The sequence below is a fragment of the Schistocerca americana genome, chromosome 7 (assembly GCF_021461395.2).
Source record: "Schistocerca americana isolate TAMUIC-IGC-003095 chromosome 7, iqSchAmer2.1, whole genome shotgun sequence".
In the NCBI taxonomy this organism is placed as follows: domain Eukaryota; kingdom Metazoa; phylum Arthropoda; class Insecta; order Orthoptera; family Acrididae; genus Schistocerca; species Schistocerca americana.
The window spans coordinates 469,997,317-470,025,178 of NC_060125.1; positions in this window are offsets into that span (position 1 = coordinate 469,997,317).

The following is a 27,862-nucleotide window of genomic DNA, read 5'->3' on the forward strand; positions in this document are numbered from 1 at the left end:
GCACGGCTGGTTTCCTTCTCCAGTCTTCCCTAATCCGAGCTTGTCGATGGGACGTTAAACACCAATCTCCTCCTTCCTCCTCCTAATAAAATGAAAATAAAAATAAAATAACAGCACTGTATCCAACCCAAGTATCCACAACATGCAAAATTCCATTGGAGATACCCGTAGAATATTATAGTACGATGTATTAGAACCAACTATATACTGTTTTAAACAGGGCTGTCACTTACAAAAGACCAGTGGGAATAAAAAAACTTCCTGCCAGATTAAAACTATGTGCCGGACCGTGACTCGAACTAGGGACCGTTGCCTTTCGCGGCCAAGTGCTCTACCACTCCGCTGCAGAGTGCAAATCTCATTCTGGAAACATCCCCCAGGCTGTGGCTAAGCCATGTCTCCGCAATATATTTTCTTCCAGGAGTGCTAGTTCTGCAAGGTTCGCCGAAGAGCCTCTGTGAAGCTTGGAAGGTAGGAGACGAGGTACTGGCAGAATTGAAGCTGTGAGGAGGGGTCGTGAGTCGTGGTTGGGTAGCTCAGATGGTAGAGCACTTGCCAGCGAAAGGCAGAGGTCCCGAGTTCGAGGCACGGTCCGGCACACATTTTTAACCTGCCAGGAAGTTTCATATCAGCGCACACTCCACTGGAGAGTGAAAATCTCAATCTGGAAAAAGAATAAAAGTTACAAAACTTACAAAAATCCATAATTAACAGCGGATACGCAAATACGAAAGAAGTAACAATTATAAACTCCAAAAGAAAAAATTCTGAAGTTGCATTCGAATTTCATAGTCGACAAAAAATTAACTTATGATTTTTCTTGGAACATTATGTTCCTTTTGAAATGGATAGTTCCTATTAAGAATGAAAGACAGGTGCTGACGGATAGGTTCACATATCTGAAACAAATTATTTTATTTTATTTTCATATGTAATTTTTTTTAATTGAGAGAGATCTGATCAGCATTTAATATTTGAAATAAATGTGCACAAACAATTATGACAGTAATTTGTGAAACCCTCCGATCCCCTCTTACCATAATAGAACACACCTGCGGACGACATAACAAACTGATTCCGAATATAAGACATAACAAACTGATTCCGAATATAAGGGACTTTAAAAAGAGTTAGTGGAGCGAATGACATTTATTTTTTCAGGAAACACAATGCAACAGATTTACACAACTAAATCGATGTGGCATGTCTACGTAATTATGTGATTTAACAAAAGATATTGAGTGTTTAGAGATGGTACGATACGCTAAACTTCATCAACAACTGTGGCAACTACAGTGCCGTTTGATGTCAGTCATCGTTTTTGACGACACACACCCACAGAGCCCCTGGCATCGCTGAATGGTTTCCTCTCACTCTCTCTCTCTCTCTCTCTTTGTGTGTGTGTGTGTGTGTGTGTGTGTGTGTGTGTGGGTGCGTGTGGGTGGGTTGGTATGCGGGCGCGCCACGCGCACGTTGCGTGCAGTCTCAGTACGGATAGCGACGAGCACTTCAAATATTTAAAAGCCATCCAGCGGTCGGTATTTTCCGTCAGGCGATCTCACTGCTATGGCAATATAGAACTTTCAGACCAGTTCACTGATTAAAGTTCAGAATTCAGTAACCACAAAAATACACGCCAGCTGTTGCCACACGGGGGGTCGTAATGTTTAAGTGGCGAAAACATGCTCTCGTGTATCGATTCGCAGGAAAAATGGACAGATATTTATTTAGGTTCACCGTATTTAATGACATTCAGAGTTACGTGTTGCGCTCTGCAATGTATCGGCCTTATGTGTTTACCTGCATATTAACTGAATGGTCTAGGACACGACAAGTGAGGTATAGAATCTCAGTGAAAAGCGGTCGCATCTGACTAAGTATTTTTGTTGTATTCTTCAATCAGGAGACTGGTTTTATGTAGCTGTACAGTCTTCTCGTACAACAGTGACATTCTTAGCCTGAATTCAAAGTGCTTAATTTGACGAATAATAAATAGTAAGAGTTTCCATTCGTAACATATTACAGTACCTAATGTACTCGCAGGTTCGAATCCTGCCTCGGGCATGGACGTGTGTGATGTCCTTAGGTTAGTTAGGTTTAAGTTGTTCTAAGTTCTAGGGGACTGATGACCTCAGATGTTAAGTCCCATAGTACTCAGAGCCATTTGAACCATTTTGAACCTAATGTACCGAGGACATTCATACCACTAAGTCATTACTATAATCAACAAATATTACAGCTTTTTCAGTACACATCAGTATATGGGAATAGTGGCGGCGGGCCGGCTACGGTAAAAATAATTACTGTACATCGCTGTTTTGGAGCAGTACAAGCAATTCTAACACAGATATGTTAAGCATTTCAAAAACAGATATACTATTATTGAAACAATAAAGCATGAAATACTTCGTTCAGCGTACCTTTAATTTGAAACACTATAACATCGGTGAAGACTAGCTCCACTTTTCACAAATCATAGATTTGTATAGCGATGCAGATGAGTACAATGACTTTTACTGATAAGAAATTTATGTACTTATTTGGTTCATATCGATCATTTAGGATCATGAGTGGCAAGTTCAGTACGCCTTATTTATAGCCGGCCGGGGTGGCCGAGCGGTTCTAGGGGCTACAGTCTGGAACCGCGCGACCGCTACGGACGCAGGTTCGAATCCTGCCTCTGGCATGGATGTGTGTGATGTCCTTAGGTTAGTTCGGTTTAAGTAGTTCTAAGTTCTAGGGGACTGATGACTTCAGAAGTTAAGTCCCATCATGCTCAGAGCTATTTGAATCATTTTTTAGCCTTAATGAGATTTTCACTCTCCAGCGGAGTGAGCGCTGATACGAAACTTCCTGGAAGATTAAAACTGTGTGCCGGACCGAGACTCATACACAGGACCTTTGCCTTTCGCGGGCAAGTGCTCTACCAACTGAGCTACCCAAGCACGACTCACACCCCGTACTCACAGCTTTACTTCTGCTTACTTCTTTACAGTTTGGAAGGTAGGAGACCACCAAATTTGAGTCTCCGGCACTACAGTTTTATTAAGGCCTACCTTTTGAGCGGTAGGATGTAGAGAGGGGCCCTAGAAATTCATAAACTGTGATACAACTTCAACAGAACAGGATAACCGATATTAGGTTAGACGGGTGTCTTTGTGCTAAGTAAAACAAACGGAACAACCACTCCACCGCACAAGTTCCGTAACATAATACACTAGTGCGATTCCGCCAATGCCAACAATAGTTTGAAGTCAGGAGTTGGCCGTTGTGTGGATACAAAAAAACCGTTCGGTAGTTTCGACTAGATGCGCATGCACAGAAAACACTGAATCACTTTTTAAAGCAATTTACGCCAAAGTCAACTATCTGCATCGCCACGGTCTTAGAGTATGAGGATGTCTGCGGCAGTTGAAGACGAAACGTGAAGTATAAACGTAGAGAATGGCAGAATCCGAAGAAAACTGACATCTTCAATGGTTATTATCTTTTATGCTCTGGTTAAGTTGGGAAGAAGTAAATAAGAATAACGGTGAGACTAAGCAGTCGGAGTATTGTCTACAAAAGTTGGCTAAACTTTGCACAGGGCCATTCACGTGCTGCGCCTGTTCTCTGTATGTAGCAGAAGATGTTGGCAGTGCGTGACAGAGTCATACTGGAGGCAAGCAATGGGATCGTGTGGCAGCCATTGATCAGCTGTTAATCATATGTGTCGTTATGCCGCCAACAAAAGAATTACTCGCGTTGCATGGGCCTTCATTTACTTTCCGATTTTGCGGCACTGTGGCGTTCCTCTTATAGACGAATTCGGCACTTTTGCACAATCTGTGTTGAAATGTTATTAATGGTTGCATCTCAAAGGCGACATCTGCCCTGTGCTGACAGGCTGATTTGTGGCGTACCCCACTGTATATTTTAGGCTGGAAAGTAACAGGTTCTTTTTCGATTGTTTTCTGTGTACTTACGTCCAGCGTCCTCCAGTATTTTGGAAATGCTATGTTCTGCCTGGACTCTTTTTAAATTTATTTATATACGGTAAGTCTGTCCACACAGTGTGGGTAATTCGTGTTATTCTGCCGAAACAATGAACATTCGTACTTCATACAAAATGATTAATAACACGTAACGTAAAAAGTTCCTATATACTGTAAATATCAATAGCAGAAATGCCTGTACGTAGCAGAAGCAAAAAATTTCAAGTAATGGCTCTCTACATAATGCGGATAATTCGTACCAATAGCAAAATTCCATGTGTTATACGAATTAACTGGTACCTGACAGTCATCGCAACCGACTTTCCCTGTCCCTACGAATTCATGAATAACTATTTTAGTATAGGAAATGGAAAACCGTTATATCAATATCGAAAACACCAAGATACGACAAAAGTAGAAGATTAATATTCCATGTTAAAGTAGTTAATAGGGGAAAGTAGAGTAAAGTGTCTACTCTAAGGGAAATCGAATTTTCAGCAAACCATGGTTGTTGATAGAACCTTTACACTCACACATTTTGAATCTACAAATTATAAGATGTCACACACTTGTTAAGTGGAAAATAAAATAATATAATATACACTGTCGAGTCACATTAATGCGACCACCTGTCAAAAACTTGGAAGCCACCTTTTCCAGAGCTGACCGCTGTGATGCGGGGAGAGTGTCAGTGAGGTTCTGGGAGGTACCGACATGGATCTGGAACCATTCAGATTCCAGTGCCATGGCCAGCTGCGCTCGAGGTTGTTCCACATATTCGCGGCTCGGTTTAGATCCGAGGAATTTGGTCGCTAGGGAAGTACGGTACACTCATCGTGGTGCTTTTCGAGCCTCGCACGTACACTGCAAGTTGCGTGACATTGCCGAGGAAAAACAGAGTGCATGTAGGAGTAGACATGGTGCCCAATGGTAGATACAAACTTGTGTTGATGCATTGTGCCTTCTGGAAAGACGGGGTCACCCACGGAATGCCATGAAAACATTCCCCAGACCGTAACGTTCCCTCCTCCGGCCTGATCCTTCCTAGGGTGTTGCAAGGTGTTCGCTTTCAGCCGTTTCACGCCATACACACAAACGGCCGTCTATTCGATGGAGCATAAAATGTGATTAATTTGAAAAGGCGACGTATAACCATTCAGTGGACGTCAAGTAGTAGTACTGACTTGCAAGTTCCAGTCTTCGTCGCCAGTGAGCAGCAGTCAGTATTGGTGCATGGCCCAGGCACCTGCTGCGGTGGTCCAAACGCAGCAACGGTCACCGAACGATCATTGAGGAGACAGTGCTGGTAGGCCACTGTTTGATCTGGGCGGTCAGCTGCTCAACAGTTCCACGTCTGTTCGGTAGTGGTCAGTTACTGTGGGACAAAACTGCTGAGGTCATCGGTCCCTCGGCTTACACACTACTTAATATAACTTCAACTAACTTACGCTAAGGGCAACACACACATCCATGCCGGAGGGAGGACTCGAAATTCAAATGGGGGGAGCCACACGGACCGTGACAAGGCTCCCCAGATCAGACGGTTACCCCGCGCTGCTCACGTCTGTTCGCGAGTAAAGGTCTCCGCAGCTATCGTTCACCCCGGTCATCTGTGGCCAGTGGTGCACACGGTTGCCTCGGCGCGGGTTTTGGATAGCGCCACTTCGTCACGCACGATTCCCTTAACCACGGCGGCACGGCAACAGTTTACAAACTTAGCCGTTTCCGAAATGCTTCGACCCTTGGCCCGAAGGGCAATGATCATACCCTTTCCGACGTCAGATAATGTGCTCCGTTTCCGCATTACGACAACGACTGCACTGTTTTCCACGTCCCCTCGACACTTTTTTTGTACCGTCCACTGCTACTTCTGCCACCTGCTTTCTGTGAGTGGTTAGTGCACGTCGACATCGAACATAGGCGATGGTCACATTAATGGTACTGGGCTGTATATAAGGACTACCCGCCAGGATAGGCGAGAGCGCTAACGCGCTGCTTCCTGGATTCGGGTAGGCGCGCCGGCGCCGGATCGAATCCGCCCGGCGGATTAGCGATGAGGGCCGGTGTGCCGGCCAGCCTGGATGTGATTTTTAGGCGGTTTTCCACATCCCGCTAGGTGAATACCGAGCTAGTCCCCACGTTCCGCCTCAGTTACACGACTCGCCGACATCTGAATACGTTCGCACTATTCCATGAATTACACTAGACGCAGACAGCTGGGGTACACTAATTCTGTCCCGGGAGCTACGGGGTGGCGGCAGGAAGGGCATCCGGCCGCCCCTTCATACTAACCTTGCCAAATCCGTTCCTAAAAATGCCGACCCTGCGTCAGTGCGGAACATGGCACCAGTGAATGAAAGAAAGAACTGTATATAAGAACTATATGAATTTTCCTTAAAGCTTGCTTAGTGATCACTTTACCCTACCTAAAGGTGTATTGTGGCCAGTACCATTCCAACAGGAATCCATGTTTGTTGCTCTGATTTCCGGACATTTTTATAGGAATTTTCATGCCTAGTATCTGAAACAATGTCCGCCCCGAAAGCTTAGTGGTCAGCGTGACGGATTGTCGCCCTAATGGCCCGGGTTCGATTCCAGGCTGGGTCGGGGGTTTTCTCCGCTCAGGGTCTGGGTGTTGTGCTGTCTTCATCATCATTTCATCCACATCCGGCTCGCAGGTCGTCCAAGGTGGCGTCGAATATAATGAGACCTGCACCAAGGCGGCCGGAACTGCCCCGCACGGGGCCTCCCGGCCAATGACACCAAACGCTCGTTTCCATCTGAAACAATACCAACTGCTTGAGAGTGCTTTTAATCGGATTTGTATTAGGTTAAATATAACAGAATAGAGACGGCTTAGGCGTTATATATTAATTAATTAAGAATTTTACAGTGTGCTGGAACGACCAATGAAGCATTTTGCATATAAACTCATTTAGAATTTACTCTTATCAGTAATATTATGCGTGATACGTGGATGTAGCTAACTGTTACTGTGATAAACACCTTGGACAGTTTTTCCGACGATTAGTGTGGCCGTTTCTTCCGATATGACGCCATGTCACAAATTACGCTATCAAACCGAACAAGGAATTACAGTTCCAAGACAAAAGGCCTTTATTAAACAATAAAATTGTAAAAACTATTTCTCCACGTGTAAGGTGAGGTAATAGGCATAATAAAAAAGACTTACCTTACTTCAGTCGAATGAAAATCAGAAAATTTGTACTTCCTCTATAAAACTCACTGAGAAAAATGATGGTGTGTGTTACAACTAGTTTGACCACTTCTAGGTAGGCAGTAGAGTGCAAAAATAAATAAATAAATGCAATAGCCGGTTTTTTCACCCTGGCCACTTAACCCCCACCTCCACCTACGTGTTTCTGTATTTGTCCCAGCAAACCAATGAGTTTTCTCTGAATTTCAGTTTCTTAGCATGATACAATATAATACGTTCACAATTAATATTTATCTTTCTTGCAATCGAAACTAGATCATATCTTTAAGTCATCAGATGTTCACTTAAGCCGTTCCGCCATCTTGGGTTCCGATGATCGTTCGAGACAGCTATTATCGTCATATTCTTCAAGGTTAAAACATGGGCGGTCTCTTGTAAAGTTTCATTCAAAAATTCGATGTACCCTCAAACTGAAAGCTAGTTCTGAATGGTGAATCTGTACAATTAGCACGGGCTATTTTACATGTTCCCAGTGTACCTGGGAAGTTGTTTGGTGTAGTAGTGTACGTCACCACACCCCAGAAAGCACGGTTTCCAGGAAACGGGAGGGTGCGAGGGAGAGGGAGGCGCAGAGGGAAGGGGAGCGGAGATGGCTCTATTTTGGTCTCGGATATTCGCCAAAGCGTCTATTTCCGCCGCTGCGAGATTTGCAGTGCTAACATTTGAATATTGGGCGTGACGCTCTCAGTGAGAAATGACCTGCCGGTCAAGCCGGTGGACGGGACATCAGCAACTTGTGGCATTGGAAACAAATATGTTCCTTTCATTTAAATGGGCTGCTACAGGTAGAATGGACGTATGCGAAAATTATATATAGTTCAGCTATTATTCATTAATTTGTTGAAATGGTACTTTTTTATTATTTTCTGAATCTGTAAAAAGTGCAATCATCCCATTTATGTAGCATCTAACTTGAATTCAAAGTATGCAATAATAAATGAGGAGCGTTTTTTAAAAACTCGGTAAATGCAACAGATATTGTTTTTTATAAAATGAGTTTTTCTGTTTTCACTTAGATAGATATGTTTGAGCATTTGAATTTTTACACGGCTACTAGATCTCACTGACATTAATAAAGCGTTGTAATGAAATATATAAATATTTAATTTATATAACATTAATTAAGATGAGTTTTTTTTGCGGTTGTTTTAAAAAATCGATGAATGCTTATAATTACTGCTGGTATCAGTTGTGGGGCCCTTCCATTGCATTCATTGACGCCATACGTGACATGCGAATCGGCCAAATTTTTAATCCCGAGACAGAACCAAACAGTAATGATTGCATACTTGAGGGTGAAGAATAAACCAGAGCGAACGTCCGATTTGATAGCTGCGCGATCAGCGCAGTGGATTCCCAAGCGAAGGGGACGGGTTCGATTCCCGGCCGGTTTGGAGATTTTTTTCTCCGCTCGTGGATTGGGTGATGTTTTGTCCATACGTTCGTGTCGTCATAACTGACGCTGCACTTTTGAGATGGGTGAATGGGCACGTCCCGAAAGCCACCAAATTAGGAAATAGTAGCGTATAACATCGACATTAGCAGTAGGTTGTTATTAGCAAAATGATGTTACGTATTCTTCTTTTTGCTCTTTGTAAGGAACGGAAAGATTTTTCTAGGACTGCCGTGAATATATTTACTGGCAAGGACACTCCTTACCTGTAGCCTCTTACAATTCTGACTTCTTCACTACTTCCATTACGTCAAACGTGTGGTGTGGGACTGATGTACATATTCTTCAGTATACTGACGTAGGTTGATTCAACACATTGTTGCTCAGCATTTGTTAGGGCAAATTTTACTGATACTGAGCCAGAGCATCTCTAAACGTCCTGAATTCCAAACAAACTATTAATTTATACGTTTGGCTTCGTTACCTAATTCTTAACTTGAAACTCGCTCAGTGTGCAACATTAACTTCTAAAGCCAGAATGTTCGTTTGCATAGTTAAAATAATTTTAGTTTTTTACAATAACATTAAAATTGACAGGTTTCGCATTAGTATTATTCGTCTTCAAGCTAATGACGCACATACATAATACGTCACTGTAAAATTAAAACAATAGCCACTAAGCAGTAAGTGCAATGCTTTGCTTGAGAAGGAGAAATTATCGAAGTCCGTGTGCATCTGGACGTCTGTCTGTGGATATCAGTACGAGCTGTGCCCACCCTACGCCTTTATAACGGTTTAAACTCTATTGGGGACACTTCCAATGATGCGTCTGAATATTTGTGGAGAAATGGCGGCCCATTCTTCCTCCAAGAGCCGAAACCGGAGAAAGTAGTGATGTTGGACCCTAGTATCTGGAGCGGAATTGATGATCTAAATCATTCCAAAGGCATTCCATTGAGTTCAGGTCGGGACTCTGAGTAGACCAGTCCATTTCAGGAATGTTCATTGTACACAAATCATTCCCTCAAAAATGGCTCTGAGCACTATGGGACTCAACTGCTGAGGTCATCAGTCCCCTAGAACTTAGAACTAGTTAAACCTAACTAACTTAAGGACATCACAAACATCCATACCCGAAGCAGGATTCGAACCTGCGACCGTAGCAGTCTTGCGGTTCCAGACTGCAGCGCCTTTAACCGCACGGCCACTTCAGCCGGCCAAACCATTCCCTCAAAGATGCTGGTTTACGACAGAGTGCATTGTGACGCTAATGCAAACCATCATCATTTCCGAGGTGTTCCTATACTGTATGGAGTTCAGAAAGCCGTAAAAATGTTGATATCCTTCCACATTTAGCCATCTCTTAATCGTAATAAGGGATCACTCCTAAGCCACGAAAAACACCACTACACCGCATCACAACCTCCTCCGTACTTCACCGTCGACACTATACGTGAACCGAGCGAGGTGGCGCAGAAGGTAGCATACTGGACTCGCATTCGGGAGGCCGACGGTTCAATCACGCGTCCGGCCATCTTCAAATGGCTCTGAGCACTAAGGGACTTAACACTGAGGTCATCAGTCCCCTAGAACTTAGAACAACTTAAACCTAACTAACCTAAGGACATCACAAACATCCATGCCCGAGGCTGGATTCGAACCTGCGACCGTAGCGGTCGCGTGGTTCCAGACTGCAGCGCCTTTAACCGCACGGCCACTTCGGCCAGCGGCCATCTTCATTTAGATTTTCCGTGATTTCCCTAAATCGCTCAAGGTAAATGCCGGGATGGTTCCTTTCAAAGGGCACGGCCGACTTCCTTCTCCATCGTTCCCTAATCCGATGAGACCGATGACCTCGCTGTCTGGTTTCCTCCCCGAAAACAACCCAACCCAATTACACGCGATGGTAGGTACGCTTTCATCATATTGCCACTGGGTATACTCGTAGTTGATTCACCACTCCAAGTCATTCGTTTCCAGTCATCCACGGTCCAGTGGCGTCGCTGTTTAAAGCGCCCCAACCGCTGCTTAGGATTGACTATGGAAATGTTTGGCTTATGAGAGGATGCTGAATCATTATACTCCATTCTTCTGAACTCCCTCCTCATAGTCACTGTGCTAGCTGGACTGCTGTGAACTCTCTGGAACGCAAAGTGTTTCCTTCCGCTGATTTCAAGCGGTGTTTTACAAACTCCTTCCGTAACGTTAGACAGTCCCCGTCGGTCAGTACTTGATGTCACCGTAGTCTTGTTTCACCGGCCGTTGCTCCTTCGCGTTTCCGCTTCACAATCACATCAGCGACAGTCTACAAGGGCAGCTGTAGGAGGACTGAAAAGTCCCTGAGGGATTTATTATGAAAGTGATATCCAGTGACTAGTCAACATTCTAAGTCACTGACCTTTCCTGGGCGACCCACTGGTTCTCTACTGACAACACAACACTCTCGTTTTATTCTGTCGCTTCCGACTCTCGTGACGTTTAGCAGTCACTTATGCATTACAAAAGGCTTTGATCAGGCAGTGTACGAGTATGTCAGTGACAGCATCATGTCTTCAGCTATAAAGGAGCCGCCTGTGAGGAAGCAGAATGATCTTACAAAAATACTTACCAGCTTAGTTGACGCTCACTTCATCATCGCTCCTGAAAATAGATGGCTAACGGGTTGCACGGAATTGAAAGCAGCTACAACCTCTTAGTAATGGAGAGGCTGCAGGACCAGTTGAGATACCTACAAGATTCTACAAAGATTATGCGAAAGAACTTGCTCCCTTTCAAGCAGTAATTTATCGTAAATCGCTTGAGCAACGATAGGTACCAAACGATTGGAAAAAAGCGCAGGTCATTCCCGTTTTTAAGAAAGGCCGTAAGACAGATCCACGCAATTATAGACCTATATCGTTGACGTCAATCTGTTGTAGAGTTATGGAACATGTTTTAGGCTTAAGAAATATGACGTTTTTGGAAAATGAACAGCTCCCCTGTAAAAATCAACATGGATTCCGCAAACAGAGAACCTGCGAAAGTCAGCTCGCTCTGTTCCTCCATGAGATACACAGCGCAGTATACAACGGCGCTAAGGTTGATGCCGTGTTCCTTGACTTCAGTAAGGCATTTGACACCGTCCCGCATTGACGTTTAATGAAAAAAATTCGAGCTTACGGAGTATCGGCGCAGACATGCGATTGGATTCAAGACTTCCTTGCAGACAGAATTCAACACGTCGATCTTAACGGACTATATCGACAGAGGTAAAGGTAATATCCGGAGTACCACAGGGGAGTGTGATGTTCACAATATCTATAAATAATATAGTAGATTGGTTGGTTGTTTTGGGGAAGGAGACCAGACAGCGAGGTCATAGGGAAGGAAGTCGGCCGTGCCCTTTGAAAGGAACCATCCCGGCATTTGCCTGGAGCGAATTAGGGAAATAACGGAAAACCTAAATCAGGATGACCGGGCGCGGGATTGAACCGTCGTCCTCCCGAATGCGAGTCCAGTGTCGAAAATATAGTAGAGAGCATCGGATACTCTTTAAGGCTATTCGCTGATGATGCAGTTGTTTATACCAAAGTAGCGACGCCAGAAGATAGTAAGAATTTGCAGAACGCCGTGCAGAGAATTGATGAATGATTCAGACTTTGGCAGATGACTCTGAACGTAAATAAATGTAACTTATTGCGCATACATAGGAAAATAAATCCGATATTGTACAGCTACACTATTGATAACAAAGAGCTGGAAACAGCGTCTGCCGTAAAATATCTAGGCGTAACTATCCAAAGCGACCTTCAGTGGAATGACCATATAAAACAGATAGTGGGAAAAGCAGACACCAGACTCAGATTCATCGGAAGAATCTTAAGGAAATGTAACTCATCCTCGAAAGAAAAGACTTATAAGGAGGGTGTTCGCCCGATTCTTGAGTATTGTTCATCTGTCTGGGTTCCCTATCAGGTAGGACTGATAGAAGGGATAGAGAAGATCCAACGAAGAGCGGCGCGTTTCGTCACGGGATCGTTTAGCTGGCGAGAGAGCGTTACGGAGATGCTAAACAAACTCCACTGGCAGACGCTACAAGAAAGGCGTTGTGTGTCACGGAAAGATTTACTACTGAAGTTTTGGGACAGCCCTTTTGAGGAGGAGTCAGACAACATATTGCTTCCCCCCCACATACATCTCGCGTATTGACCAGCAGGAGAAAATTCGAGAAATTAGGGCCAATACAGACGCTTACCGACAATCATTCTTCCCACGCACTGTTCGCGAGTGGAACAGGGTTGGAGGGATCAGATAGTAATAGGGAAATCACGAACAGCTGGGCAAACGATCAAGAAATTATGAACAAAAATTTCATAAAATCACTGAAAATAAACATCCTTATGAGGAGTCGTCAACACTGCCTTCTCACCATCCACATAAGTATATTACGTTGAGGAAATAAACTGAAAAGTTGTGTTGTACGTGTCTCGTGTGCGGAAAATTTTCTTTCGGAAAAATGTGCAAAACAATGCGAAATAACCGACTGGTGAATCTGTGCCGCTCAGCCGCGGGATATTTAGGAAAGAGGCTTGAATTAAACCCGCGATAAAGTCCAGCCCCCAAGGGTGGCGTGTTAAAGAGCGGCCGGGCTTATAACTCACCCAGATTATCGCTCGGTCCCGGCCTCCAATAAATCTGACGTATGCGAAAGCGGCTGGCGCTGCGCGACCAGTCGATGTATCGGGATATCGATTCCCTTTCCCGTAATTCAGCAACGCGCAAGGGCAGGTAAAGGCAACATGCACTGTAACCATGTACTGTAGTCGTAAAATACTTCCATTCCACGAGGAATATGTTTCATGCTAAGTCAGAGGACGTGCTTTAACTGTCAAAGAGTCATAATCCAGAGAGGTTTCCCCAAAATATTAAAAATATTCTGGTGTAAGCACATTACTGGTGCCTGCTTGTGACGCACCGTACCCCGACAAGCAACAGCCACATTAAGTAGAATAAGTTTCAATCGTGCGGAATTTCCATAGTATTAATGCCGACAGCATCTAAACCAAACACCTGCCTGTAATTGTCATGATAATACTCAGGGAGACACGAACCATATATTTTTTCAGTGCAAAAAATATGAGCAGAGGAACAATTTTTTTAGCATTTGTTATCAAGAATAAAATTCCGCAAGTAAAGTAACGGTGTAAAGAACACATAAGGGTAGAAAGTTTGATACTAAACTGTAAGGGACAGTAAAAGCAAAGCTACACCAAAAGAAGTGGATACTGATTGAACAAAGTGGTTACTATTAGCAGCAATGAGTGAATGGCTCGAAACGAAGTGAAAAAAGACTGGTGTTATCTTAGTTTACTGTTTGTCGCTAGCACACATTTTATCCTGATTACGGTGTGACGCCATGACGAATTCATTGGCTACCACCGACACAGAAATGCGATTTCTCAATCAGCTCATGCATCCGTTAAATTACAAGAGGTGTTCGTAAGGTTTTAACTATCACTTCCAAAAATTTAAATCACGAAATTATTTTTGTTTGTTTGTTTGTTTGTAGATGCATGGCTGCCGCCCTCTTATACACTGAAATCTCCGCGTTCCAAGACCGTAACAAGCCACTAGAAGAGCAAAAAAAAGAGGAGTAACACGCTGTATTTCATTTTCGACATTTAAAAGGAATGAATGCAGCAGTAATACAACCTCAGTTGGTGGAAGAATACGGCGTCGCGTATTCAAATACAGAGACATGTAAACAGACAGAATATGGGGCTGCCGTCGGCAACGCCTATATAAGACAACAAGTGTCTGGAGCAGTTGTTAGATTAATTACTGCTGCTACAAAGGCAGGTTATCAAGATTTAAGTAATCTCCGTCTTCACTGCGACCGGAGAAAGATCTTGCAAGAAAGGGACTCACGACGACTGAAAGTAGTCGTTCAACGTGACAGAAGTGCAACCCTTCAGCAAATTGATGCAAATTATACTGCTGGGCCATCAACAAGTGTCAGGTGCGAACCATTCAACGAACCATCATCGATATGGGCTTTCGGAGCCGAAGGCCCACTCGTGTACCCTTGACGACTGCACGATACAAAGCCTTGCGTCTCGCCTGGGCCAATCAACACCGACATTGGACTATTGATGAGTGGTAATATGTTGCCTGGTCGGGCGAGTCTCGTATCAAATTGTATAGAGCGGATAGCCGTGTACGGGTATGGAGAAAACCTCATGAATCCATGGAAACCGCATGTCAACACTAGACTGTTCAGGCTGGTGGAGGCTCTGTAATAGTGTGGAGCGTGTGCAGTTGAAGTTATATGGGACCCCTGATACGTCTAGATACGACTCTGACAGGTGAAACGTACGTAAGCATCCTGCCTGACCACCTGCATCCATTGCCGGCCGGAGTGGCCGAGCGGTTCTAGGCGCTTCAGTTTGGAACCGCGCGACCGCTACAGTCGCAGATTCGAATCCTGCCTCGGGCATGGATGTGTGTGATGTCATAAGGTTAATTAGGTTTAAGTGGTTCTAAGTTCTAGGGGACTGATGACCTCAGATATTAAGTTCAAAAATGGCTCTGAGCACTATGAGACTTAACATCTGAGGTCATCAGTCCCCTAGAACTTAGAACTACTTAAACCTAACTAACCTAAGGACATCACACACATCTATGCCCGAGGCAGGATTCGAACCTGCGACCGTAGCGGTCAGGCGGTTCCAGACTGTAGCGCCTAGAACCGCTCGGCCACACTGGCCGGCCCCATTGTGCATGCCGACGGACTTGGGCAATTCCAGAAGGAAAAAGCGAAACCCCACACGCCCAGAATTGCTAAAGAGTCGCTCTGAGTTTAAACATTTCCGCTGGCCACTCAAGTCCCCCGACATGAACATTATTGAGCATATCTGGGATGCCTTGCAACGTGCTGTTTAGAAGAGATCTCCACCCCCTCGTACTCTTGCGGATTTATGGACAGCTCTGCAGGATTCATGGTGTCAATTCCCTTCATCACTACTTCAGACATTAGTCGAGTCCGTGCCACGTCGTGTTGCGGCACTTCTGCGTGCGCGCGGGGGCCCTACACGATATTAGGCAGGTGTACCAGTTTCTTTGTCTCTTCAATGTGGTTAAATGACGAAGAAGACCTAAATTTCATTGGACACGGTGATACCGATGATACCGATTGTTTTTTGGCACTGACGTGGATAAATGCTGTAATATTATGCTTGTAAGCGGGCAAGATGCCTCAAGAGAATTCTGCCGAAATTTCCTGAAAACTTTGTTCGAGGCTGTCTACTCGTAGCATTGCAGGAAGCTGTCCGAGGGGGTGTTCTTGGCGAGCACGGGGCCCCACTTTGGATGCAGGCTTGCACAGTACAGCTGTAGCTGAAGGTGTGTTAGCGAAGTACGAAATGGCATAAATTAAAAAAGATCTCAGTGAAAGCACAGAGCCTGTCGCGAAGGAGCGCACTTTTAAGCTCGGGGTGAGAGCCGCGTGACTTTCATATTCAGACGGCGTAATCCCTTTGGAGGGCGGGTAGGGGAGGACAGGTATGAGCGCGCCGCCCTTTGCGCGGCGCCGCCCTTTTCAGCGCTCCTCACGGTTTGCCCGCTGACAGAATATGGAATTAGGAGGGCGCCGGCAGAGCCGGAGGAGCAGCCTCGGGCCTCGCGTGCCTCGGACAGGGCGGCGCGCCCGGCTGCACGCCCCCGGCTGTCGGAGAGCTCCCGGCGAGGCTGAAGACGCTGGCGCAATGCGGCAGCCGCTCACTCGTAGCACTCGTAAAAACCACGCGACACCGGCAAATACATCTATACGGACGTGTACCTACCTAAAAGTGGACGTTGTACCCCATCAGAGTGATGCAGAATAATTAAATTACAATGAAATAAACACCCTTATCTGCTTACAGGCGTTGACATACGTCAACGGGGACAGATGAAAATGACGTATGTCAACGCCTGTAATGTAAGCCCAGGACGGCTTGCGATGATGGGCAACAGAACGGGGCGTAGAACGTAGTCGACGTACTGCTTTTCTATAGGGGCTTCGCAGGAACACCGTAATGTGTAAACCCACGTTCAGTGCCCAGTTGCGTAAAAGATGGTAATAAATGGCTCTGAGCACTATGGGACTCAACTGCTGAGGTCATTAGTCCCCTAGAACTTAGAACTAGTTAAACCTAACTAACCTAAGGACATCACACACATCCATGCCCCAGGCAGGATTCGAACCTGCGACCGTAGCGGTCTCGCGGTTCCAGACTGCAGCGCCAGAACCGCGCGGCCACTTCGGCCGGCCGATGGTAATAAATCCAGCGAAGTGCGAGTCACGTACTGTGTGATCCGCTTCCTGTTCGCGGAAAGCAGAAACCGAATATTTTTCATGTATCAAAACGGTTTACGGCGAAGGTTTTTTGAACAGAACGAGTGTTTCCAGAATGAGATTTTCACTCTGCAGCGGAGTGTGCGCTGATATGAAACTTCCTGGCAGATTAAAACTGTGCCAGGAAGTTTCATATCAGCGCACACTCCGCTGCAGAGTGAAAATCTCATTCTGGAAACATCCCCCAGGCTGTGGCTAAGCCATGTCTCCGCAGTATCCTTTCTTTCAGGAGTGCTAGTTCAAATGGTTCAAATGGTTCTGAGCACTATGGGACTTAACATCTGAGGTCATCAGTCCCCTAGAACTTAGAACTACTTAAACCTAACTAACCTAAAGACATCACACACATCCAAGCCCGAGGCAGGATTCGAACCTGCGAGAGTGCTAGTTCTGCAAGGTTCGCAGAAGAGCTTCTGTAAAGTTTGGAAGGTAAGAGACGAGATACTGGCAGAAGTAAAGCTGTGAGTACCGGGCGTGAGTCGTGCTTCGGTAGCTCAGATGGTAGAGCACTTGCCCGCAAAAGGCAAAGATCCCGAGTTCGAGTCTCGGTTGGGAACACAGTTTTAATCTGCCAGGAAGTTTCAGAACGAGTGTGTTTAAGTGCTGTAGGGAGTTTAGTGGAAGCAGAACAAACGTTCATGACGAACAGGGGAGTGGAAGGCCTTCCAGCTTGATGACTTCGGGCAAACGTTGAGTAAACTGTTCGTGAAGGCGGCCGAGTGACAGTTGATGAAATTTCCGCAATGGTCCACAACTCTCCAGAACTCTCTTATACGAGACAGTCACAGAAACGCTGAAATACCGAGAACTCTGCGCAAGATGCATCCCAAAACCGCCGAAAGAGGAGCGGAAGAAAAATCGCGTCAGTACCGCCATTGGTTTCTTGAGCGACTTGGATGGTGAGGATTTCCTGAGCTCTATTGTGCTGCGAGATGAAACGTGGCTGGCTCATTACACCCTCGAGACAAAACGACAGTCGTCTCAGTGGCGTCACACCAATTCTTCATCTGCCAAAAAATGGAAATTACAATTTCGGACAAACAAATCATACCCTTAGTGTTTTGGCAGCGAAAAGGCATCATTTTCGTCGAATTTCTACCTCAAGGGGAGACCATCAACACTCGATGATATTGTGAGAAAATAAAAAAACTAAAAACGAGTATTAAAAACAAAACGATGTAAATGTTGTGGACGGGTGTGTGCTTGTTTCATGACAAAGCCCGTCCTCTCACAGCCTAAGCTACCAAGGCGCTCTTAGACTTATTTCAGTGCCATGTTTCGAACCATCCCCCGGATTCCCCTGAGTTACTGCCTTCAGAGTATCATCTTTTCACCTTACTGAGTGCATATATGAGTGGAACTAAACTTTCAACTGACGAACAATGCAGAAAGAGGCTCTGAAGTGGGAGGAAGGAGCTGCAGGAGAATTCTTCGAGGAGGATATAAAGAAGCTTGTACCACGGTTAACTACATGCACTGAACGGGACGCCGACTGTGTAGAAAAATAGTCAACAAGTATATCAACAATATCCCGCCATGTTTTTCAGGAACACTTTTCCTAAGAAAATATAAAAGTCCAATACACTTCTTTCTGATTATGCTTCGTAGACTACACTGCAGAGCCAAAGAAATTGGTACACCTGCCTAATATCGTGTAGGGCCCCCGCGAGGACGCAGAAGTACCGCAAACACGACGACGCATGGACTCGATTGATGTCTGAAGTAGTGCTGGAGCTAACTGATACCATGAATCCTGGAGGGCTGTCCACAAATCCATAAGAGTACCAGGGGCTAGAGATCTCTTCTGAACAGCACGTTGCAAGGCATCCCGGATATGCTCAATAATGTTCATGTCTTGGGGGTTTGGTGGCGCCGGCCGGGGTGACCGAGCGGTTCTAGGCGCTTCAGTCTGGAACCGCGCAGCCGCTACGGTCGCAGGTTCGAATCCTGCCTCGGGCATGGATGTGTGTGATGTCCTTCCGTTAGTTAGGTTTAAGTAGTTCTAAGTTCTAGGGGACTGATGACCTCAGATGTCGAGTCCCATAGTGCTCAGAGCCATTTGAACCATTTTGAAAACTTGTACCAAGGCCGGAATTGGAAACCAGAGATACGCTGTTATTAATCAGCTTCTTATTGGAGCAGCACGAGGTGGCATGGTGTGAGCAGTCATATCCTAAAACGACTGTAGACCTCAGTTTGCTCTAGAAGACTGTACAAAGCAAAATACATCCAGAGCATCATCCAGACCTTTATGTGGCCACTCCTATAGTGTCAGAAAAACTGCGAAGTTGCAGCCAGCGTAAAGTCTGCGCGGGATTTGGTGCCCTAGGTGCAGTGACCAATTTTCATCCGAGGCGCTGGGCAATTTCATTCAGTTGTTCGGAAGGGGTGGACGACTCAGTTTGCCCCCTCTCGGCCGGTCGGCGACGATAGACTGGAGGCGCACACCCTGCCATATTTCTCAAACCATTTTACAGAAGCTATTCGGTAAAAAAAATGTCATTTTTGCCTTACGTATAGCTTCAGATTTCAGCTTCATGATGATGTGCCGGTCATTTCGTTGACTGTCATAGTTATTGTGATGTCTCCAGGTTAAGACACTGCGTTAGAATCTAAAAGCTTTGCAATAAAAAATAGGGGTCAGTATGATTTTGGGTTTGGTGCATGTTACATAATGCGTTGCTGCTTATGAAATTTACCTAACATATTAAATTTTACTTTAGACTTGCGTTGAGGTCTACCCGCCAGCAATCTCGAGAAAACTGATCTGACGTAGCAAGCTCATTTGCGACAGCGCGCACCAGTGATAAACGCAGAGTGAAATATACACAACATTCCTCGTATTTCGTAAACATTTTCAAATATCAAAATGAGATTTTGGCAAATGATAGCATGGAAAGAGAGAAGGAAATGTCGTATGTTTATTATGCTAACCTTCATATCTGCCGTGTTATTACACTAACTACAGACTTTTTAGACGAAAGAATGTAGTTTTTCGGTGCTACCGACAGCTGGTAAAACGAGAAATACCGTGGGTTTCAGAGCAACATAAGTGAAAGCATTTCACGCTTATTTCTGTAACGAGGATGTGTTTCTTCATAAGCTGTTGATCTTACTTGTCCTCAGTTCCTCACTTAATAAACTTCATAAGCCACTGTTTCAGAATTCTCTCGTAATTGCCTCTGCAAAACATGTTAGTGAGGTAACACTATGAAAACTATGCCTTGTTTTTGCAAAAGAAGCAAATTTTAACATGGAAACAAGAGAAATGTAGGTTTTACTCAAAATTCACCACTAATGACACTTCTCTGAAAATTAAAAATGATTATCAAGACAGGCGAAAATAAATCGTTGCTTTTGTTGAATTATCATCGGAAACTTATTTGAGATACTAACCAAAGCAGAGGTGACAGATCTTTTTGAATGGTTACCATCCAAGGTGGACGTGTAAGGGCTCCACTTATATTTACAAAAAATATGAATGTACGCTTCAGTTCAGAACGTTATTTCTTTTCCAGCGAAAGGTATTTCCCCTTTTTGCCTACACATAACTCCCACCACAACCGCTCTCCCCACCGTACGCCTTGCCAATTGCGCATCTACCGGCTGCGTCGTTCTTTGTGCATTCCAACTGGTGCCAGTCATCTTAACTGTAGGAAAACCTGTCACTCAATATCTACACTGTATCGTTTGGGACACACTCATCTACGTGACGATTCTGGCTGTTCGAGCGTTGTTGGCTTCTATCGTTAAATCGACACTTGTTGCACCAACATGTAGACCAACATGCCATATGCCAGCATATGGCGAGCATGCCATATCCGTACGCCAACGCTAACAGTTGACGACTGGTAATGTGTTCCTCAGTTTCACGAAACCGAAACATCTTTGCTGTTATGTGCCAGCTGAATCGAGGCAGATATCTGGGAAAGACGATGTTCCGTTTATATGCAGTTAATGTACGTTGGTGTGTTCACGAGAAAAGCTGCCTTCTGTGACTCTGGACACGTCGTACACAGCCTACCTGAAACTTTACCGAGTGTCGAGGCCGAAGGTCAGAGTACGCAATGTCAGTCTTGGCTTCCAGGGTGGTCGTCGTTAAGGTAGAGGTTGCACGTGTTGCCCTCGTCGCGGGCAAACACTCAACAATAGCCGTAATTGCAGTGAGTAGCGAAAAAAGTATATTTTCATTGTTAAGTGGTGTAGCGGCTTGAATTTATTTAAAAGTGGATTGCCTCCAATGCCTTGCGCTATTGCGCGGGCTAAAGATAAATTCGTTTTATAATTTTTCACGGAATAACCACCGGTGGCCCAAAATAAAAATCTCTTCGAAAATTTCAGTGACGAGCACAAAAATCGTAATGAGGTCCGGGATTTAACGTCTAACGCCGTTAAAAAATGTTCCACCGCTCCACTCGCCGCTAACAAAACAATTGAACACAAAATGTTAAAACAAAGAATAAATGTCTATTTTATCCTCACGCAGCGATTTAAAAGCTGCGCACTGTGCAAAGCTGCTGAAAATAAGTAACCACATTCTCGTACAAATACACTCTGCAAATTAAACCGCTGTTCACAGAATTAAAAACGTAATATATTCTCTCAATAAATTACAGGCATTCTGCCTCGTAGTAATAACTACATAACAATCTTTAAAAAAATATTAGCAGTAACTTCAAAAGCCGCGGCGCAGTTATAGATCGGTCAGTGCTGAAAAAATATAATACAAGGACTGACTATTCCAAAGTGTCATTTGTCTTGCTCTGTTAGCAAACGCCGGCCCTGGTGGCCGAGCGGTTCTAGGCGCTTCAGTCCGGAACCGCGCGACTGCTACGGTCGCAGGTTCGAATTCTCTGCCTCGGGCATGGATGTGTGTGTTGTCCTTAGGTTAGATAGGTTTACGTAGTTCTAAGTTCTAGGGGACTGATGACCTCAGATGTTAAGCCCCATAGTGCTCAGAGGCATTTGAACCATTTTTTGTTAGCAAACAGCCACTAGTTGTGGATGGTGTTCCTCTTAGGCCACCGTTCCACTACTCCAACGCATCCCTGTCAGTTTCTCGAATACTGCATTCTCCAGAACTGGAAGTTGGGTGGCGTCTCGGACGTCTTTCGCATCGTCAAGTAACAATTCTTTCTTTAAAATTATTAATAAGAGTATTTTTTTCCAGTTGTTGCCCTTCTCCCATCACTCAGCAAGAGTTTGAGATTGTTATTCTAGTTTTTACGTTTGATATTAATATTATAGTGGGAAATAAAGGAACGAATGTGACTGGGTCCGTACAGTGGGTATAAAAGGAGAGACGTGTGGTTATGATATGAGTGAATATTACGGCAGTGTTCTTGTCTATCGCGTGGGTCATTCTGGTTGCAGTATACAGGGTGGTCATAATTAAACTTTGCTATTTGTGCCTGTGTTGACAGAAAACTACCGCATGGCTACACTGCTGTGTAGGAAAGATGTTCAGACTGTGCGCTGCAGGATTTCCGTTGTTAGTATCTCTAGTACCATGACTTGCCGTTTAGGCGCTTGTACTGGTACAGCGTCGTAGAAGTGAAACTCAGGCATCACTGTGAATTACACGAGGGGTATTCGGAAAGTAAGGTCCGATTTGACGGGTAATTCAAACCACAGTGCAAATTCAATGGAACTTTGCACAGATGTGTTGGGCAGTGTCTTCAGTGTGTCTGTCGATCGCTTCACGTCGCTCTTTTCAGGCCAGAGCTCAACTTCATCACGTGGAAATGCTTGTCTCCCGCCAAGCATGTGGATCTGGTGAAAGATTTCGCCTGAAGCTATGCAGCCAACATAACAAATGTCATGCGTTTCTTTCCTCAAGACAATTCTCAGCCGCGTTCTGCAGGGGCAATGAAGACGCTTCTGCAACGATTTCGATGGGATCACTCACAACACAGACCTTAATTGCCTCCCTCCGATGTTCATCTCTGCTCACACGAACCGCTGGCTACGAAGACAACATTTTGGCACAAGCCACGAAAGGCAGACCAGCATAGAGAATCGGCTGAAAGCACAGGCGGCTGCTTTCTGCAACGAGGGTACTGCAAAGTTTGTACAACGCCACGACAAATGTCTAAGTCGGAGCAGCGACTATTTAGAAAGGTAACTGGAAGGTGTGGCTAACTGTTGCGAATAAAATTTTTTTGAATTGCGCTGTGGTTTCCATTTCGCGACAGATTGGACCTTACTTTCCGAACAGCCCTCGTAGTTGCAGACACTCAGCACGGATCTGGACTAGGTGAGCAGAGCTTTACTTGTAAAGCTGTTGTAACAAAACAGCACCAATAACGCTGCTGTATTTCGCAAGTATCGACGCATTAAAGGAATACGAAGAGGTTCTCTTTCCGCACCAGGGCTGAAGAACTTCATCCGGAAGGTCGAAATATCTGGCGATTTGGGGACTACTCTTGGGAGAAGTCGAAGGCCCATTCATTGCACCACAGATTGTTCCAGGAGGGACTGTTGCCACGGCTGAGAATGCTGGACTCAGTGTGAGATCTTCAAGCAATGCACGAACTGCGTCGCGACAGTTGAACATTCCTTGGACCACCGTCCAAAAAGTGCTGCGAACAAATGTGAAATGGAATCTCTAGTGCTGCTCCAGGCTACCGTGAATGCAGATAGTCGTGACACTGAGCAACCTTCGTAATCTCGAACGTAAACATAGTACGCAGTTAACAAATTTTACCTTCTCGTGTGGAAATTACAATGTGTTCCACTCGATTGTTTCTCCGTCATAGGTTTCATCCTGTGATCACTCGTTTGTCACGGGAGCCCTCTCAAGTAGCAAAAGTTTAGTTACATTCACCATGTACGATGGTAAGTCAATTATTATCCGCAAAGTAGTTATAAAATTTTATTGTAATCAAATAGGAAACTTACAAGAACATTATTTTTCGACGGAATCTCCTTGCGTTTCAACGCACCTTGTCCGTCGTTGTACAAATTTCCTGGTGCTCTCATACAAGAAGGTTCTCGTTGGAGCTGTGAGCCAGGAATGCACCGCTTCATTCACTGCTTCGTCCGAGGCAAATCGACGTCCCCTCTTAATGCCTGTTTGAGTGGACCAGACAAGTAATAGTCAGAAGGGACAAGATCGGGACTATATGGAGGATGATCCAGTACTTCAACTTTGAGTTTCTGGAGCGTTTCAGCAGTGTGGGCAGTAGTATGCGGACGGGCGTTGTCGTGCAACACCACACCTTTTGACAGCAATCCTCGGTGTTTGCCTCGAACTGCAGGCTTTAGCCTGGCAGTAAGCACCTCACTGTAACGTACACTGCTTCTTGTTGTGCCCCTTTCCCCATGATGTTCCAGTACTGGACCTTGTGCGTCCCAAAAACCGTAAGTATCAGTATCCCTGCGGACGGTTGGATCTTGAACTTTTTCTTGCGCGGCGAATTTGGATGTTTCCATTCCATACTCTGCCGTTTACTCTCCGGCTCGTAATGATGGATCCATGTTTAGTCAACAGTATTGATCCTGTCTAAGAACTGTCCCCTTCGTTACCATAGCGATCCAAATCATTTTGCAGATGTCCAAGCCCGTTTTTTGTTTATGCAACTGTGTGAGTTGTTTTGGGACGCATCTTGCACAACCTTTATGAAAGTCTGTTGCTGATGATTTCGTAGGCAGAACCGTGACTAATTTGCAGCCGATGTGCCACTTCGTCAACAGTTTATCGTCTAAGAGAATCATTTCACGTGAACGCTCAACGGTTTCTTCATTTGTGGCGGTAAACGGTCGTCCGGGTCCTTCACCGTGCGTAACACTTGTCCGACCATTTCGGAATTTTTCAATCCATTCTTAGACACTTCTTTGTGACAAAACACTGTCCCCATACTGCACAGAACGTCTTCGATTAATTTCGGCCCCTGATACGCCTTTCGACCAGAAAAAACGGATCACTGAACGTTGCTCTTCTTTGGTGCAAATACATAGAGGAGCAGCCATGATTAACAGCACGGCAGCTATAACGAAACTAACCTAGCAGCTTAAAAATTGCAAAGAAATAACAACAAATAAACAAAGCATGCGTCTTCAACGTAAAACGTCAGTGCTACCAAAACAAACAAAAATATAACTAAATTGCGGATAATAATTGGCTTAGCCTTGTACTTTAGTCTAAAGTGTTTGTGGTGTCACCGCCAGACACCACACTTGCTAGGTGGTAGCTTTTAAATCGGCCGCGGTCCGGTAGTATACGTCGGACCCGCGTGTCGCCACTGTCAGTGATAGCAGACCGAGCGCCACCACACGGCAGGTCTAGAGAGACGTACTGGCACTCGCCCCAGTTGTACAGCCGACTTTGCTAGCGAAGCTACACTGACCAATACGCTCTCATTTGCCGAGACGATAGTTAGCATAGCCTTCAGCTAAGTCAATTGCTACGACCTAGCAAGGCGCCATCACCAAGTTATATTGAGATGATAATACTGTATCAACAATACCAATGTTCACCAATTGTGGATTAAAGTTAAGTATTCCAGCAGCTACGTACTTTTCTTTATAGCATTCATTAGGTATCCTGTTTCAGACCTCACGCCAGCCTGCGTGAGTTTAAACGCGTGCCTTTCGGCTACCCGTCCTAGTGGATTGGCTGTCGGGTCAGTCCACTACAGTGTTGGTTATGTATGTCATCTGAGTGGCATGAGACTATTAATATTTCATTTTGGCTTGCGTCGAGGTTAACTGTTGACACTAAGGGGACTGCCTCACTTTTATGTTTTTGTCTGATTTTGGCTACAATGGAATACTCAAGCCACAATATCAATAAGCCGGCCTGGAATAGCAGTGTATCTTCACCTTATTCAAGAAATCGTCCTTGGCTATTAGCGATGGTCATGAATTACATTTAAGCAGCTTTTTTTGTTTCTGTTGTCACTGTCAGATAACCAGCAGCGAGTGTTGCAACTTCTACGCACCGGAGACGGAGCCGAAATGAAGTGCTATCAAAATGTTGTAACTTGAACTGCAAATACATGTCGGTAACCTGTATTCATAATACCCCTTGGTGGACCTTCCGTGATACTTTTGGGTGCTAAACCCGCATTCAGCGGCTGCTTCTGTAGTCGATGCACAACTGAAGGACGAACACTTAACCACCTACCGATGTGCGCTCTACCTTTATCAGCCTGCCAGTGTCCTTTGGTCACAGTTCACGCGGCAAAACCAACCAAAGAGAGACAGTGGCTACGAACTGGATTCGGAGTTTGGACGAGTAAGGTTGAAATCCCCGCACAGACATCCAGATTCGTGGTTTCCGAAGTTTCCCTACATCGGTTATGACAAATGCGTTGATGGTTCGCACGAGTAGGATGTGGGTCACTTTATTCCCTCGTTTTGCTATGCAGCCGAAATCTGTGTTTTTCCCTAATGATCTAATCGCAGAAGGTTCGTGAAACTCAAATTTTCCTCCCTTACCCTTAGTTCATTCAGTGATGTCTTCTTTCATTCTGAAATGACCAACATACAACAAGCGATTACCAACTATGTACAAATATCTCAAACGGATTGCTGTGCCACGAGAACAAAAGTTTCGTGCAACAAGCGTGGTAAAAAAAAAAAAAAAAAAAAAAAAAAAAAAAAAAAAAAAAAGACCACTTATTTTCTTGTTAGTTGCATTATTTTTTACCGAGATTTTGCTGTTTTGCAGTTTTTCTGTGATTTTCGGAAACTGTATCTATTACAATGGTGCACAGGATGGTCAGAAACAGTCCGAAAAGATTATAATGGGGTAGCGGGGTAGATTGTACTGAAAAATAATCATTAAGAGAGGAATTCGATACGTTGACCCGTTTCCGAGTTCATTAGCATTGAAGTTAGCCAATCACACACTTGCGCTCGCAAATTCAAGCGGCCCGCCAGATACAATTAGTGTCAGTAGTTCTCAACGCGTAGATGATTAAATGATAGCAAACGAATCTGTTAAACCTTTGAGCCGGGTTCGGTCCTTACTACCGTCTCATGTCCAATTTTTATATCGCTCCCTTGTTTAAAAAAATGGTTCAGATGGCTCCAAGCACTATGAGACTTAACATCTGAGGTCATCAGTCCCCTAGACTTAGTACTACTTAAACCTAACTAACCTAAGGACATCACACACACATCCAAACCCGAGGCAGGACTCGAACCTGCGACCGTAGCAGCAGGGCGGATCCGGACTGAAGCGGCTAGAGCCGCTCGACCATAGCGGCCGGCTGCTCCCTTGTTCAGTTTTAGGAAATCTGACGAAGAACAGTTTTGGCGATACCGTCTTTGGTGTGAGCGCAACTGCCTATTTGGCTAACTTTAGTGCTAATTAACTCGGAAACATTTCTCAGCACAGCCTAGCCTACAACACACTTACAGGCTTTGAAACTGCTACTGACCACGCTATATAATAAGTCTAGATCTACTTTGCCACATAAGAACGAGCAAACTAGTAGTCTATGACTGAACGACAGAAAGCAGCTCCATTATCATTGATAAGAAAGACTGATGCCTGTTTAACAATAATAGTTTCATAGCTAGTGTTGATAAAAGGAATATGAATTCGGAAATTTCTGTAAAGGAACTAGTGTTGAGTCAGTTAAATAGCAAAAGGAGGAACATTGATTAAACACTGAAAAATTGCCACCCAGTGGAAAATTTCCATATGGCGCAATGAATTATTTAGGTCCTGTAGTGTAGGTTATTTTCCGTTGTCTTCTTCAGACCTCTCAAGAAGTGTCAAGATGTGTGTGTGTGTGTGTGTGTGTGTGTGTGTGTGTGTGTGTGTGTGTAAATGTCGTGTGATCGACTGTGGTAAGTGCTTGTACGGTGTATTGTTGTGTTCGAAAGCTGCCGGAACATCTCCACTCCAACACCAAAGAGACTGTTGCGCT